Genomic DNA, 13,938 nt, shown 5'->3' on the forward strand with positions numbered 1-13,938 from the left:
CTCCCAGCTCCGTCTTTCGTGGTTTCTTATGGGTTGCGGTGCTTACGAATTGTAAGCTCCGCGGTTTGAAAAGATTCTGTTTTGGTGACTGATAAACAGATCGTCATGGTGTTTGATTTAATCCCCCATTGTAAATTAATAAAATGTTGTGCTTTGTATTCTTCTTTTTAAATCAAAGTCTACTTTATCAATACAAAAATCTCAATTACACTGCAAACAAATTACTTTTACTTGTTGTAAAGTCAACAACCACCATTTAACAAAAAAAAAAATGAAAGGCTAAATATTGCGTGTGAAAATGTAAGGAAAACCGACATCTGTTGCACTTATGTCGACCATAACAATTGTATTGTTCACAAAATTACCTGATAAATTTGATGTGAATAAAAATAATATGTTTCTATGAAATTATCAAAGTAAGTTAAAACGAGACATTTAACTACATATAAAACAGAGAAAAAGACGGAAAAGTGTAAGCTATTGTACGTTGTCTCCGCAGAATGGTTCAATAGTAAATCAGATTATGACCAAAGCAGCCACTGAAGTACTTTAAAAAGTAAACAATGTCACTTACACAAATATAATGTCAGTTTCCTCTGTATCTACAGGACTATCCATTGTTGTGTGTTGGAATGCATCAATCACCACATCCACATAGGTCTGTACATGGCAGTTGATATTTTCGGCAGCCACATGACTTTTTTGTACAATATGTGTTACAGTTGCATTTCCTAAGCTCAAATAGACCTTCTGGAGCTGGTGCCTTAAGGCAGAAAACTGGCTTGAGTTTGTCTTCAACTGATTCCCAGCAGTAGCTTGAGGGTGGTGGAAGTTGAGGACAGGGTTTCTGTGAGGACTTCCAGACTAGTGCCATGCAGTAGCTCTTGATGTGTGTGGCATTAATGACCCCAGAGTTGGGGGTAGGTGTGCACCTTCTTTTCCTTTTTGAGCAAATACTGTCCATAGTAATTCTCAAATAGGACGTGCACTGGCATCACTTGTTTTGTAGAGCAAACACACATAGCACTCCATTTGGTTATGTATCCACTCTGGTATTTCATGTGTGAGTCCGAAGTTGGCAAATGCATCCAGAATGTCATTATCTGCTTCCATGAAAGCCTGGAAATGGCTCAACATGCCTTTGCTTGCAAATGACCCAATGTTGTCTGTTCCTTTAAAGGTGTACCACCTTATCAATGCATCAGCATGCTTCCTAGATAGTTTTATGTAGTTCTCTTGAATGGAGATTCTTTCACTCTTTTTTTTAATGAAAACAGTTGACTTGGGAAGCTGAAGGAAGTTACCAAGTAACAGCACAAAGACATCAGTATCTACAGAGTAGACATCAAGGATGGATTCTGGGTTCTTATGCATCACATCACATACATTCAGGAGTACAAGCTGGTCTCCTTCTTCAAGGTTATGGTAACCATCTCTGGCATACTGGTGACTTCTGTTGACATTGGTTGATGCATGACAAGAAGTCTTTGGGACTTGCCCTGGTAATGTTTTAGAAGCTGTTCAGAAAGGTATTTGGTCAGCTCTGTCTTGGTGTTGATATGAGAGAGGAATGACTTCAAATTCTTGATTTGAATGTCATCATTATCATGGTAGTGAATTTGTGTTGTACCCTTTGTCCGCCTGTCTCTTGTAGCTTATTTCAGAGAACAAGTCATGTACTGGTCAAAAACAATCTGAACTTCTTGATAAGATTTACTCATCGCTGCTACAATGTCAACAAACTTCTTGGCAAACTGCATCACACTGGACATGTTTGGGGTTTTAGGCACCATATTAACAATGCACATTGCATCAATGATAAGCACTGATGGACCTTCAACATCTGAACTATGCATTACTGTGTTTTCTGGCAGGGTCATGTTCATAACCAATAGGGTGTCACTTAAAAATAAAAGTCTGAAATACACATCTCTCACCACCTAGATCTATTCTGTTGGTGATAAAATGAACCTGGAAGATAATTCACTTAAAAATATTAACATTTACAGGTAGCCCAAGGCCTCTGAATATTAGCATTATAAGCTTAATTACGCCTCATGATGACCATGCTTTCACAGGTACCTATCTCGCTAACTCGGTAACCACACCAATCTCTTACTTATTTATGGAACAAATTTGGAGGGTGAGAGTAAAGAATTTATGATTTTTTTTCTCATAGTACTTAAGTGACACCCTAATAACCAAGGACACCAGTTGTGACTTTCCAGAGAGCATTAACATCGATCCATCGTGGTTGAAATTTGAAGGTGGAGCAACACTAAATTCATAGTGTCCAATCACACCCTGCACTGCATATGGATATATTTAGACATCTTCATTGCACACCACTTACAAATATTTTAAAGTAATTGTAATGCAAGTAATAAAGTCAATGTGGCATTTAGTGAAATATATGTCAGTATTGCAGCATGGAAATGGACTAATTAATTACTGTATTGACTCCCAAAAACAGGACCCAAAAAATGTTATATCTGACCATAGTTTTCTGACAGATACATTAGAAATGTAATCTGCATTGTGAATGTCTTCAAATGTCCAGAAATACCAATTTCCCATATGTCGTTTCAGGGCTTTTTTTATGCGCAAAGTTCTCAAGCTTAATTAACTATGAAACAGCAGTCTACAAACATTACAACCTAATTTATCAAAAAATAAGTGAATGGTAACACTAAGGTGTTCAGTACAGGGGCAGTTCTAGCAATTTAGAAGATAAGGGACTAAGTCAAGTTTACTTGGGGCTTGATTTTTTTTAAAAGGGAGACTGGAATCGGGGCTAAAATACTTGGGGCTACAGCCTCGAGTGATCAAGCCTAACGACGCCCATGGTTCAGTAGTTTAATATCGATGTCTAATGACAGCACGGTGTTTAAGTTAAAGGATGGTGGGATAAGGCGAATTTTATCAGAATATTTTTTTATGTATTTAAATGCTTTTAATTTAAACGTCGTAATTTTCCTAAAGAGATTTTTGTACTTAGAAGTAAAGACATGCACTTTTGATTGGCACTGGATGGAAGGATGGCCAGAAACCATTAGGTGTCACTCTTTCCCAATCCTGGGTCCTGTGCTAAGGGGACGTGGGCTTGTATTTCATCCAATAAAAATGAAAAACGGTACGGTGGCACGTCCCCGTGACCATGTTCTCTGATAGGCTGTTGAAAAATAACAAAATAAATCACTGGTTTATATTTTATATTTTGCATTTAATTACATAATTTGTCCAATTAAGCCCTACCCATTGCTGATGCAGCCTTATATACGCATGCAATCTCTCTCAACAAACACTGGCAGTAGAACAGGTTGTACTGGTGAACTCTGTGACTTTGCACTGTCATCAGTGGATGCGATGCCACCTTTCCAACAAGATACATTCAAATTTCTGCCCCATTAGAAATTTTGTGTAAGTGAGATGAGTTTGCTATGCAATTAGCACTCTAACAGATGAGTTTCGATTTGGCACACACCAGGAGAATGTTACTTGCCTGAATGTATCCTGGCAGCTGTAAAATTTGGTTGAGAACCAATAATGGTTTGGGGCGGTGTTTCTTTAAGGGTTGGGCAAGGACCTCTAGGGCAAACATTAACTGTATGGCATACAATCATATTTTAGACAACTGAGTGATTCCTATTTTGTGGCAGCATCTTGGGGCAGGTCCGTTCCTCAGCACAATAATGCCATTCAGGTATGACTGGCTGAGATGAGAGTGGAAGAACTTGGCTGGCTTGCACAGAGATGACCTCAGCGCAACTGATCAGCTAAGGGATGAACTGTAACACTAACTGCAAGTCAGGCCTAATCACACAACGTTAATCCCCAACCTCAGTGGTGATCTTGTGGCTGAATGGCAGCAAATTCCACCAGTAATCTTCCAGTGGAAAGCCTTCCCGGAGAGTAGAGGTTGTTACGACAGCAAAGTGAAAACCAGTTTCATATCAATACCCTTAGCGTTAGAATGAGATCTTATAGAGGGACATGTCTGGATACTTCTGGCTGTATAGTGTAGCATTCAAAGAATAATGAATCTGATTGTGCAACAAATGCGCTATTGTTATCCATCGCTTATAATCCTATTATTTTTAGTGTGATTGTGAAGCAAACACTATGTTATCTGTCACTTTTAATCTTATTCTTCTTCTGCCTGATTTTGGCACACTTCTACAGTTATCGATATATCAACCCTAAACCAGCTTCCACTGATCAGTCGTATACCCTACAGGTGTGATGGACTCAGCTGTTGGGTATGCCCAGTCATTCTCCAGATTTTGGCCTTTTTTGACATTTTTTTCATTCTCCCATTGACTTCCATTCATTATTCAGAGGCTTCTCGCTTCATGGGACGAGCCGAATAGACTCGCACTCATTTTTTTGTCATTCTTTTAATTTTTGCTCAAGAGCAATCAAACTCCATTTTCATCAGGAAATGCACTTTTAGATAGTGAAAAATATGCACAGACATAAGGGATTCGGTAGCCAAACAGGAAGTCAGGCAGTCATTGGTTTCAGTTTCTCATTTTCGATATAAAGATATGCAGCGTGTTTTTATTGTTGAAATTTTCATTCAGATTGTCTGTTTGGAGATGTTAATATGTGATCTTCATGCTCTTAATATGTGGTCCTTATGCTGTCTATGCCAAGCAAATTGTTAATCTTTGTAGGAGTTCAGACAAAAAGTTCACTGGCTCATAAGAAGCTGTCTAGGTATCCTAACTTGCAAAAAAGTGAAAAACTAATATCTTGATTGTCCTCAGAAAAAAGAACTTCTGAGTTTCTGGTAGGAGAATCACAAATGGTGGATTTCTCTTGTGAGCATACAGCATTCATTCTATGTCTCAGATGGGTTCACCGTTGCCACTTAACCTCCTTTCTAAACAGCACCTGACACGCGACATAAGCATAGATCTGTGACGATGTAAAATGATTATATTAGTTAACGTTCTATGTTTTGTTAAATGTAAAGCCAATGATATTGAATTAATGCAATGGCCTAGAAGTCAGTAGTGTTCTTCAGGTGTTATGAACACTTTCCACGCAGCCCCCATTCTGGATCAGAATGCCATTCTTTTTTTGGGTAAATGACTTGCTAGACTCCATTTTGCCAGATCAGCACAATAAAGCCAGATACTCTTATTGCATCTTGGCTATGTTAGTAGCCATACTGTATGTATTTCAGCTGATCCTTCCACTTTTCAGTTCTACACATTGTAAATTGTCACTTCATACTATTTGTAACTGCATCAGCTTCGGAAGTCCCTAACATAATCTTGTGTGTAACACAGTGACAATAAAACCTTTGAATCTTGAATTAGAATGGCAAATAGCTGAGATTTCTTCCAATGTGGACTGGGCTACTTAAGCATTTTAAGGGAGTTTAACCAGGTGTAATTGTAATTGTCACATATGATCAGTCACATCATGTCTGGCACCCAAAGTTGCGTGTGTGCTCTGTGCTTTCCCTATTAGCAGTAGGCATTTCACCAGCAATGGAAATTAAGTTATGTCCTTCCAAAGATAACTTACATGTTTCACTGACATTGGTGCGATGGCATGATTCACTTATATGAAACTGACTTTTAATAAGTTGTTTTTTGTCCTTTGATGTTCTAATGTAGGACTGGCAGGTGTATTGCACCATGATTCGTTTGATGTCAAGAAAATGGGTATGAATGGTGATGGGTTGAGATCCTGCCCTGGGTTATTCCCTGCTTTGTACCCATTGCTTCTGTGATAGACTCCAGACCCCTGCAACCCAGCATTGGACAAGTGGATATAGAAAATGAATGGATAAACTTTATTGGTCCCAGGGATAAATTTTTGTAAGAAATGTAGAACAAAGACAGACATACATTAATGGAAAATAGATGCAAAGTTGCAAAGACATACACAGTGCAAACAGATTAAAAAGTACACAAACAGCATCCTGATTATGGAATATTCAGTTTTTCATGACTGTTTGCTGTGTACTGTTTAATCTAAAACTATCTGAATTTGAAAATGCATTTTCAAATGAATAGCAATGTATGAAATAAAACATAAGGACTATCAATAATGAAAAATGAATCAGATGTTTCTAAATATTACATATTGCTTTGACAACAGTTTCGCAAACACAATAAATTAAAAAGTTTCCAGAGAAAATTAACTGCTGCTGTTCCCATAGGGGGTGGCATGGTGGTGCAGTGGTTACCACTGCTGCCTTACAGCAAGGGAGTCCTGGATTTGATCCCAGGGTTCGTTGCAGGTACTTTCTGTGTGGAGTTCACATACTCTCCCCGTGTTCACGTGGGTTTCTGCTGGGGGCTCTGGTTTCCTCCCATAGTCCAAAAGCATGCAGGGCAGGTTGATTGGTGATTCTAAACAAATCACAGGGCCCTGATGGCATCTTACCTATAGTGTTAAAAGAGATGAGGGATATTATTTGCCGACCCTTAACTTTACAAACATTTCAAAAAACCTTATCTGAAGGTGTGGTACCTTCTTATTGGAAGCATGCCAACATAACGCCCATTTTCAAAAAAGGGGATAGAAGTAATTTGTCAAACTATAGGCCAATCCGTCTAACTTGTATAACTGGTAAAGTTATGGAGGCTATAATCAAAGAGAAAATGGTAGATTACCTGGACTCAAATAACATTTTGAGGGATAGCCAGCATGGATTTAGGAGAGGTAGATCCTGTTTAACAAATCTGTTTGAGTTTTTTGAGGAACCGACTCAGGAAGTTGATGATAAGAAGGCCTATGATGTCATCTACTTAGATTTCCAAAAGGCTTTTGATGTTGTCCCCCACAAGAGGCTCTTACATAAACTCAAAGCAACAGGTATTTTAGGAATTTTAGGACCTGGATTGATAACTGGTTAACAGATAGGAAGCAGCGAATAGTTATAAGAGGCACAATGTCACAGTGGGCCTGCGTTCAAAGTGGGGTACCGCAGGGTTCAATTTTAGGACCACTATTGTTCCTAATTTACATAAATGATATAGACACCAGTATATACAGTAAACTGGTGAAATTTGCAGATGACACCAAGGTGGGTGGTGTAGCAGATACTGAACTAGCGGCTCAGCAGCTACAGTGGGATCTTGAATTAATTAGTGACTGGGCTGATACCTGGCAGATGAAATTTAACATAGACAAATGTAAGGTAATCCATGCAGGGAGCAGAAAAATAAAGTACAGGTATTTTATGGGACCTACTGAAATAAAGGTAGCTGATTATGAGAAAGACCTTGGTGTGTATGTTGATGCTTCCATGTCTCATTCTCGCCAGTGCGGGGAAGCAATAAAAAAGGCCAATAGGATGTTGGGGTATATCTCCAGGTGTGTGGAGTTTAAGTCAAGGGAGGTAATGCTAAGATTATACAATTCCTTGGTGAGACCTCACCTAGAATATTGTGTGCAGGTTTGGTCACCATATCTTAAAAAGGACATTGCGGCCTTAGAAAAGGTACAGCGTAGGGCCACAAGAATGATTCCTGGTCTTAGAGGAATGTCATACGAGGAAAGGTTAGTTGAGCTAAATCTGTTCAGCCTCAAGCAAAGGAGACAGAGGGGGGACATGATCCAGGTCTATAAGATTCTAACAGGTTTGGATGCTGTTCAACCAAATAGTTACTTCAGCATTAGTTCAAATACAAGAACTCGTGGCCATAGGTGGAAATTAGCGGGAGAACATTTCAAACTGGATTTAAGGAAGCACTTCTTTACACAGCGTGTAGTCAGAGTATGGAATAGTCTTCCTGATAACGTAGTGCAAGCTGAATCCTTGGGTTCCTTTAAATCAGAGCTAGATAAGATTTTAACAACTCTGAGCTATTAGTTAAGTTCTCCCCAAGCGAGCTCGATGGGCCGAATGGCCTCCTCTCGTTTGTATAGTTCTTATGTTCTTAAATTGTGTGTGTGTGTGTGTTGGCAACTGCCCAGGGTTGGTTCCCACCTGCACCCCTTGTTCCCAGGGAAGGCGCCATGACTTCAGTTGGGATTAAGTGGTGATGGATGGATGTTCCTGTAGGTACTGGCTAGGTCACTTTGTTCTAACTCTTCTGTGCAGCTCATCCCATGCAGCCTCTGGGAGACTGAGGTGTGGAGAGTGAGCAGGAGGTAATTGGTCTGAATTATCCTTCATTTTCTTTCATCATCAGATAGTTCTTGAACAATTTTGAGGCATTCTGGGTTTTTGTCATGCTGAATCGTGAAGGACTGTGAAATCGGACATAATCCTCAAGGAATGGCATATCCCGAAACATGCTAAGCATTAGGGAGGTATGCTAAGAGAGAAGCATGCTAAAAGAGGTATGCTATAGAATTAAGTATGCTAAGATAGAACCATGTTAAGAGAGGATTAAGCATGCTAAGAGTGAAGTATGCTAAGAGAACCATACTTGTTGAGATTGCCATTGATTCAGTAAAGATCACCAATCTGTCAGAAAAGAAACTCCTCAGCTTTGACGCTGAATCTGCATCTTACAAATATATAGCGTATCCAAATAGTTCACTTCCAACAGAATAGTCTTTGGGCTGCATCATGAACCTGGAATAGCAAACAAAAACCTCCCCAAGAAGCATGTACATATGGTGAGGTGGAGTAAGTAGTCACATGATTCATCTTTATTCCAAGAGATTTAGCAACTGATTATCCATTCAGAGTTGTAACTTTTTCATTTTCAAATGGAAGAGAAGTGTTTACCTGAAAAAGAAAGAGAATATTTGCATGTTTATATGTTTACTGGAAGAAATAAGTAAAGTAGCTTGGAAGTCATCTGGCTCGACTATAACCAGCATTCTCAACTCATAATGCTGAAGATCAATCTGACTACATTTCTGTTTCAGCCTTTAGCATGACGTTGGACCTACAATTACAGAATCAATTGGCATTATTGCTGACGTTATTTATACGGTTTCAAATGCATGAAGTGCTTGGCAGGCTCATTGGCTGTAGGAAAACCACTGTGAGTTGATGATGTGTATAAGTACAATATTTGAAATGGGCAATGAAATTGGTCATAAAGTATCCACAGTATAGGCACATGGGGGAGCTTAGGGGGCTTGGGGTGACTGAGCACCTGAGCCTTTTGCCCACATGATTGATAGTGCACCCCTTTTGAGGTTCAAAATCCCCTTTTTGATAACCATCGATCATGTCAATCAACTATGGGGGGCCACCCCCACCCGGTCAGTACCCTAAGCCACAACCCCCCCCCCCACTACCCCTGTTTCAGTACCTGCCTCTCAAAAAGTCTGTGTTACAGAATTTCCATGTATGCAGATACGTGCAGTTATGTTTCATGGTGACAAATTTACAGTAGCCAGAAATACAAGATGAGATTCGAACCGTGATCTCAAATGCTGACAGCACTAGGCATAGCAACTATTTTGTGAAGAAAAAAAGACTCCATTTCATAATAACTTAAAACCATGGTTCTTTCCGTTTGGCATTTTCTTCCTCGCAGATCAGTTCAATGAAATTTATTTTTGTAGAGTGCACATTTTCACAACCTAGTCACCCAAGGCACTTGACATGGGTGTGCAGTAATACAGTACTATATCATGTATACAGAATAAACCCTGAGACAGGGAAAAGGGAAGACGGAAAGGAAGAATGAAAGAAAAAAAGCCAGATGCCAGTGGAGAAGCAGAACTGAAAACTTGCATGTAGAGGGAAAAAAACCTCTGGGGGCCCAAGGTCAACTGGCTTGCTTGTTAAAAGCAAGGTGCAAGCTGTGTTTAAGGTCAAAACTAAAATCCATCCAGTGGCAGATTGAAAGCTGCACCCACAGTTTGTAAGTCACATCCACAATGTCACCCTTCCATAGGACTGAACCAGGACTGCAGCTCAGATGATGCCCATCCCAGGCACCCTCTGGACATGTGGGAAAGGAAGGCAGAGAGCATGGGTGATCAGAACATAGACACATTAATGGACGAACACAGTAGATCAAAATGTACAGCAGCACCAGCAGCCATAGTTACAATATGTTATATGTTAAAGTATGGGGAAGTTACACTGATGTAATAGGTCATCAGTTGAGAACTAAAAACTGCGACTGATTCGGCATCGAAAATATTACTTGGAAACATTTTCCCAATATAGGGGCCTCTATCAGAAAGCTTTATCGCCAACTGTTAGGTTATTTATTTGTAGAATGACAATGGAGCCTGTTTTCTGTGATCTGAGTGTATGATGTGGCTTATAAACATGAATCAGTTTCGTTAAGCAGGCACTGGCTAGACCAGGGGTGGCCAATCTTATCCGCAAAGGGCCGGTGTCTATGCAGGTTTTCGCTGCAACTCCCTAATTAGGTCACTAATTAGAGGACTGATTGGCTGAAGAGTCCTCACACCTGGGTTTGAACAGCTGACCTGCAGGTTATCCCTAAAACCTGCATACACACCGGCCCTTTGCGGATAAGATTGGCCACCCCTGGGCTAGACCTTTGAGTGCCTTATATGTAAGTAGGAGAACTATGAAGTCAGTCCAGAACCTAACACAAAGCCAGTGTAGGGAACTAAGAGCAGGGGTTATGTGTTTGAACTTCCTGCTCATAGTGACAAATTGAGCTGCTGTGTTTCGAATATGCTGCAAGGTGTTTAATGTGCAGCACCATAGATAAACCCTGTGGCCTTATGCTTTCAGGGTTACAGGTGCCCTTTTTCTACTATAGTAAATGTTGTAAATAATTCATTTGTTCACTTTGGTTAAGGCATCACACATGGGAAGAGGGACCAGGTGACAAATGTTCTTTGTGGCATAAGTATGAATTGTCTGCAGCTCTTAAAATTACACTGAGGAAATAGATCTTCCTGTGCTCATTCCTGCTTCCTGGTTATTAAGCGTTTTCTTTCAAGGTTTTCACAGTTCACCAAGCCCTTTCTCTCCCCATGTCATTTAACAACACCGGCAGTACCTAAGACAAATTATATTATCCTACTGTAAATCATATCTTGAAAGTATGAGTATGATCCTGGACAGAAATGACTCTGCATTTTATTCAGTCTGCAAAATTACCTATATGAGTCAGCCAGAGAAACACAGGGATTATTTAACCTCGCAGCCATTTCGAATAAATAACTAAAAACAGTAGACAATAGTAAACATGCTCCACACGTATAAGGAATTTTCCCTTAAGATATCAGGAATGTTTGAGAAACCCCATACGCACATTCACAGTCACAGGAAACTCACCAAAGTGGTTTGGAATCATTAAAGTACAGTGATACCTCGGTATACGTCCTTAATCCGTTCCAGATTCTTGGACTTATACCAAACAGGACGTATACCAAATTATTTTTTCCCATAAGAAATAAAGGGAAAATTATTAATCTTTGTTATTGGCATATTATACATTGATGGGGTTATATAAAATAATTTAAACACTGCTTAATACTAAAATACATAAATACAATAGCAATTAGATTAAATAAATGAAAACATAGCGCTGGATGTTCACTGGATGGTAGCAACTAGCGTACTGACACTCGTAGGCAGTTGTGACTTTATCTCAAGAGAGGTAAACAAGGGTAGCGTGCGGTGTCGTGACTCATTTTGACCCATACAAGTTCTAGCATGTTGTTACGATCGGTTTACAGGGAAGCAGGCGAAGGGAGCCGTGAATACTAGAGAACGGTTTATTCGGGGGAAACATGTAACGTTAATGACAGACCTGGGGAAACAGACTTGAACGCGGACTAATATGCACAGGACTACAAGCAGGAAAATGCAACACAACAGGTAAACAGAAGGATTCCACACGAGGTTAACGAGGTAGGCGTGGTTCACATGAGGGCAGTACAGGCAGGGTGTGACACACGTGAGTTGTACTCCAAACAAAGGTCATATACCAAAATTTTTCACGTCCAAACAGGACGTACAGTATACCAAGTTGTACTTATTCCAAAGTGGACATATACCGCGATCGATGGTATTCATAGCCTTGGTTTTATTGAGCTAGTATCGGGAAAAATTAATTGTAGAGTCTTAAAGCACTTATGTAAGTCGTTCTGGCTAAGGGCGTCTGCCAAATGCTGCTGCTGTAAATGTACCGCTGTATTTTCCTTGATTATGATTGTCACTTCTCACAAACCTCTGGAATAAGTGGGATTACTTTAGCACAAATTTTTCTCATTCAATAATTACAGCAAATTTAAAATATATTTGACTATTAAATTTAAAATTTTAATATCAGAGGTGTCTTCAAAATGTTGCCCTTGTCACATCCTGACTGCCATGTCCATGTGACCGTCTTGTCTCCTCCCTGGTGTGACCTTAACAAACCACACCTGTTACTTGTTTTTCTTACCTCTTGTTCCTAACCCTTGTGTTAATTACTCCCACCTGCTTTTCGTTAGCTCCTTTGTTAGTTTCATATATACATGCTTCCCAGTCCTGTGTTCCCCAGTTCAGTCACTGATGTTCTTCTTGTCGCCTGTGCCCTTCATTCCAGTCTCCCCATTTTTATCCCTCACAATCCCGTTTGTTTCTACTCTTTGTTCAGTCAGTTCAATAAAACCCCTTTCTGTTTCACCAACATGCCTGCCCACGAGTCCTCCGGCCTTTGAGTCACAACAGAAAGACTGGACTCTGCAAATTGCCCACAGGCTATCCCTGGGAGCCTCTTATGCTATGCATCTTGGCATGCATGCTTTCCCCTGCACCCAGATACGTACCTACCTCAGCCTGAGCCTCTAGTCAGCACACATCAATGGTTCAATAACAACCCACTAATGGACCCGCTTTGAATTAGAGGAAGTGATATCAGAGTTGATCCTGTCTGAGACTTCTGGTCCAGCCAAGGCTGCTGCTGTCTTGCCACATGCCGCTTTTCCAAAGTCCACCACTTCCTCATGAGGTGAGACTGCCCTGCTCGGCAATTCCTTACAGCTCGCCTCAGCTCCACCCACTGGCTCTCCACAACTCACCGCAGGTTCACCTACTGGCTCCCCACAGCTCGCTGCAGATCCATCTGCCAGCTCCTAACAGCTTGCTGCAGTCCTGCCCACAGTCGCAGGAGGAAGAAGTGGAGAAAGCTAGTTGTACCTGTGGCTGTCACCACCCCTGACCCGGTGCCTCCTGGCCCAGGAAGAGCCACATCGCCGACACCTGGCTGTGCTGCCCAAACCTGCCCCAGGTCCCCCAGTGTCACCCTGCTTGCCTCCAGGTGCCCCGGTTTTGCCCTGCTTACCTCCAGGTGTCCCAGCCTCACCCTGCTCATCCTGTCTCCTGATATTCCACTGGCTCCAGTTCCATCTCATGATGTTCTGCTAGCTCCAGCCCCATTTCCTGATGTCCTCCAGTGTCCATCTTGTCTCCTGACGTCCCACTGGTGCCTGCTTTGTCTCCAAATGTCCCGTCAGTACCCACCTCATCTCCAGGTTTCCCAGCAGCAGCCTTGTCTCCTGGCTTTTCACCGGTGGTCTCCTTATCCCCTACCAGCCACCATCAGCCTGTTGCCCCACTCCCTGGCTGCTGCCTGCCCAGAGGGGAGAGATCCAGAGGATACCATTCCAGAAGATTTAGAGTGGGATCCTCTGGGCCTGGTCCTGAGTCCTACTCTGCCCGAGGCTTGGGCCACTATGGTTCCAGTTCCCAGAGTGGCCGCCAGTATCAGCTGGGGCCCAAGGGACGGGCTGGCCTAGTCTCCATCTCCCGGAAGGGTAGACGGGGGAACATCATCTGTGGCAGCAATCTGGCCTTCCATTTACCCGATGTTGCCTGCCCAGGCAACCCTCCTGCTAAGGCCCAGAGGAGAGAACCCGCTGTGCCCTCCATTCCTGTTGACCCCTCAGCACTCTCCTACTCTGGCCCAGCTGTCCCCTCGGCACCACCCACCAACCACTGGCCCTCCAAAACCCTTTGGTCCTGTGATCTGGACGGGTCCCACCCCACTTCACTTCTCCAGGGTCTGGGAGACTTCCCAGATGTTC

The sequence above is a fragment of the Paramormyrops kingsleyae genome, chromosome 21, assembly GCF_048594095.1.
Source record: "Paramormyrops kingsleyae isolate MSU_618 chromosome 21, PKINGS_0.4, whole genome shotgun sequence".
Taxonomy (NCBI): Eukaryota; Metazoa; Chordata; class Actinopteri; order Osteoglossiformes; family Mormyridae; genus Paramormyrops; species Paramormyrops kingsleyae.